The following is a 4553-nucleotide window of genomic DNA, read 5'->3' as shown; positions in this document are numbered from 1 at the left end:
ATGAGGGGGAGGAGTTATGAGGAAAGACCGCTCTATTACTGTTCTTTAGTTCAGTGCTCACTTGAAACAAAAAAATGAATCTTGAGTTTGTAGACCAGGAAAAAGCGTTTGATAGAGTGGATAGAAACAAACTGTGGCAGACACTTGAAGAGTACAGCATTAGGGGACAACTGTTGGACAACATCAAAGCCTTCTGTACCAACAGTATGAGCACAGTCCGCACCCAAAACAGACTCACCGACTGGTTCGACGTGTCATCTGGAGGGAAACAAGGGTGTGTGTTATCACCGCTACTGTTTATAATATACATGGACAAAATTACAACAGAAGCAAGCCCCAACCCGATAAACCTGAACAAGATACTGTTTGAGGATGATCAAAGCCTGGCATAATATGAGAAAGAAGAGCAATGTCAAGAGCACACAGACAGGCTGGACACACAATGTGAAAAGCTCGACTTGAAGATCAGTAAAAGCAAAACGGAGACGATGAAAATCAGCTGAACACATGGCAACCTTAACATCCCCATCAACGGAAATCCGCTGAAACAAGTCAGCGAGTTCAAGTATCTTGGTAGCATCTTTTCAGAAGAAGGACATTTCAACAGAGAAATTGAGACAAAAGAACAAAAGGCTAACAGCGTCAGCTACCAGCTTGCCCCACTCCTCAAACATCCCAACATCCCCATTGAGACCAAAGCCTAGCTAATTAATTGTATCTTCATCCCCACCTTGATCTACCACAAATGGACCCTGACCAAAAGTCTGGAATGTAAGATAACCACCAGCGAGATGAGATGTTTAAGGAGAACTGTCAACAAAACCAGACGGGACATGGTCAGAAACAAAAAGATCAGAGAAATGGTGGGAACAACAACTGTCCTCCACTACATTCGAATGCAAACAACCAGGTGGTTTGGACATCTCACACGCATGGCACCTAATCTGTTTGCCAGTAAAGCCTACTACAGGAAAGTATCAGGGTGCAAGGCAAGAGGAAGACCGAGAAAGACCTGGATTCAGGATGTGAAGGATACCCTGAGAACATACAATGTCCCACCCAGCCAGGCCATCAAACTTGCTAGAGACAGGGAGCTCTTGTTCCTTCACCGCCCCTGAGTTACAAGAGGACGGATAAAGAAGCTCACTTTGTCTTTGGCACTATTTTCTCTGTAAGTGCTCGTTGTTTTTCATTTGTGAGCTCTTATTGTTTTTTGTTTGTAATGAAGTGACCACTAAACGAAAGAGCCGAAAATGAGTGCTGATTCATTTCTCTTTAGTCTTGAGGAGGAAGGTATAAGTGGTTAACTCTCTTGCCGTCATCCCCTACATACCAATCCTGCCCCCCACCCTCCACTTCCACTTCCCCCTCCACTCATCCACCAACCCACTCTTCCTCACCCACTCAGTCCACTCCCCTTACCCACCCACCACTCTGCGCCCGTTCCTCCCCTCAACCCACACACCCCACTCACTTCCCTACCCTCCCACTCCTCCCCGCCCACTTCCTCCCCTTCTCAATCACACATTAATTTTTCATCTACTATAAGAGTCACCCAAGATAAATATGGTCGCTCAAAAATAATCTTTAAAAATCATGCTTGGTAAAATTGCTTGAAATCAAAGAAACATAAGTGTATTCGTGCTTGTATTTGAGTGTATTAACATTGGTGGGGTGGACATGTATTGCATCTATATATATAAAAGTGGATTTGGGAGGCTTTGTGCACAAACTCCTCCCTTATTACCTAACCCATACCTTTGAGTCTACAGCATCCACTGGGCTAGGACCTAATTTTTAAAAATCCACGCAAACTGCTTTCCACGTTTCAATTTCACAGTCTCATTAAAATAAAAACAGAAGTGAGGTTTCCGTTCATCAGCATGCGCACTGGTGCCACATCTTTGAAATTATGGAGAACAACCACGAAAGCAAAATAGAGAATCAATCTATATATATATATATATATTTGGCAACTTGAAAACATAATGTGTCACTTTTCTCTCTAGATTTTTTACTCCATTCTAGTAGAGTGTAAATATAGTAGGCCAATGACTTTTAGCTGGTCTTAATGCACCAATCATTCCTTTCAGCGAAAGGGGACCCTGCTAGTATCAAATAAATGGAGAATATTATTGTCTCAGAAAGGAACAATGTTTTACTACATTTTCAAACGGATTGGAAAACCAGTGCAGTTACAAATACCTCCAAAACTTGGGCCTGGCTAGAATGAACAAAACCCCATATGAAAGAATCAATGGAAGGCTTTGTTTAATTGACTACATCTCGCAAGTGCTGGAACGTCATGTCGTATCCTTATGTTTGTCACGGTGTCATTCAAGTAGACATCTTTGTACGGTACATGACAAAGTGCCCCCTCACATGAAAAGCAGCTTTAGACAATTCTTAGAAAAGTAAATCATACCAACAACAGAGTTGTCATCAGTATATATATAGCCTCGATATGAATCCTACAAATAATGTGGAGCCCCGTAAAACAGCAACTGAAGAAAACTGATTTCGTTTTGAGCTCAGACGCTTTGTTTACTATTTTCTGTGACTTCTTGGATGAAATAACAGATAATTATGTCCAAAATTTAACATAACCCAAGCCCAAAGGGTTCGTATTTTTAAAAATACCCAAACAATGTCTCCTAAACAAAATACTAATGAGCGCAGGTATTTGTGGCAGTTCTGTTTTCTGATCTCTTTCAAACTATCGTAATAAAATATTGTATATATAGCTGATACAAAATTTCTTCCTTAATTTAATGTGCAATACATGTCCGTTCTACCAATGTTGGTGCACCTCAATAGGCGCCAAAGAGGTTACAAATAGAACGAGAGGTCTTAGCTGTGACGTCACGAGTGTAAAAGTTGAGGGGCCAGCCGCCATTCTGGAGAGGAATAAAAGGCCAGTCTGTGCACAGCAACACTTTTCAATCACGAGTTAATAGTACTCTGCAAAGTCTTTTGATGTTGATCTCTTTTTCATGCGATTTATCTGTCGCAAAATGTACTCAAAGGGATTTTTGTGATTGTTTACATTTAAATAAGCCAGGTAATCTCCAAATAATGCAAACACGGCCTTTTACACGTATGACCATATGGGTGAGTAAAATTCAGAAAAATGAATGAGATGGACTTGATGATCCCTTGTTAAAACAAAAAACATAGTTTTATTGAAATCTTTTCTGTGCGTCGCTCAAACAGTATGTCTAGATTTAGCACCGCTAACCACAACAAGGTGCTCGTATCGGCCCTCTGGAATTGGGAATATGACTGAGAAGCTGCTAGAAGCTTCAGTAGCAACTTTAGCACACCTTCAAGGCTGGTTGAACGGAAAAGAACCACTGTCGATGTTGTTGAGATGAGAGAATATAACCAACCAGCGTAAATATCCACAAATAATACCGGTGTAATATTCTGTCTCATTTGTGGAACCGATGCCAAACAGCATGCGCAACAGCAGCAGCAGGGGTTCATGGAAGATGGGGTGTTGTGTAGTCAAACACCATTGCCAATCAACGCCAATTTTAGAAAATATTGTGAACGTTTAAGGTAAACCGGCTATTTATCTAAATGTTGCATTTTAAAATGTTGTCAGTATAATAATGTTATTATTTGTGCCCGATATTAAACAACGCTATTTGGGTGTGCACACAGGATCCATACGATGAGTGATTTACAGTATCCCAGCCTACAATTAATTGCTAATTTTGAGACAATAACGAATTCTAGGCTTTGCATCAGTAGAAGGGGAGTGTAGACAACATGTCATGAAAGCAATCCATTTTGTAAGTATGAAATCGCCCTTTTTCTTAACAAACTCAAATACTCATTTTGTCTCCCTCCGCCCCTCCCCTACCCCACCCGCGAAAAACACACAATACCTCATGTTATATATCTCTCTGTTCATTTGTAGCCAACATATACGTGCATTTATGTCTCCCAAAATCGGTCAGCAGGTGCGGTATTGTGTATGCGTGTATGTTATATGGTTAAACAACAACAGCAAACAAAAAGAACTTACAAAAAAGCTGAACTGAGTTCAAGCTCTATGAAAACGTAACCGTTGCGAGGGACATGCAGCGTGATAGCGCTGTTTCTAATCCTCTCAAAAATGGCAATAAAGCGAGCTGAGTGGGCCCGCACAGCCATAGTGGGTTTACATGGGTGACGTCACAGCTGCGACCTCTAGTACTATTATAACCATCTTTGATACGCGCTCAAACACACTTTTGAGGGTTTTTTTATTTCACACAATTTTGCCAAGCTTGATTTTTTAAAGGTTATTTCTGAGTGACCATGTCTTGGGCGACTCTTATCGTAAAGAAAAAATTAATGTGTCAAATGATGCAGAATTCATTTAGCAACTGGTATGCTGCACGAGTGGTGAGTGCAAGGCTTTAGCATGATGACTGGGGGAAGACATTTTCAAGTTTCTTTTAGATACTATATATCATACACGGAGTTGTTTTAGCTTTGCACTTCCGGTAAAATAAATCCTTATATTTCACATGTGAAATACTCTCAGGTATAGAATAAGCGCC

At 40.8% G+C, this 4553-nt stretch overlaps 1 protein-coding gene across 1 annotated transcript in view; it reads left to right on the top strand.

Annotated features, from left to right (window-relative positions):
- Positions 1-4553, top strand: part of LOC101845521 — a gene marked incomplete at its 3' end in the record, with an annotated part of 17445 nt that overhangs the window by 8812 nt on the left and 4080 nt on the right.

This window comes from Aplysia californica, unplaced genomic scaffold (genome assembly GCF_000002075.1).
Source record: "Aplysia californica isolate F4 #8 unplaced genomic scaffold, AplCal3.0 scaffold01372, whole genome shotgun sequence".
In the NCBI taxonomy this organism is placed as follows: Eukaryota; Metazoa; Mollusca; class Gastropoda; order Aplysiida; family Aplysiidae; genus Aplysia; species Aplysia californica.
This window is presented reverse-complemented; position numbering and strand designations above follow the sequence as displayed.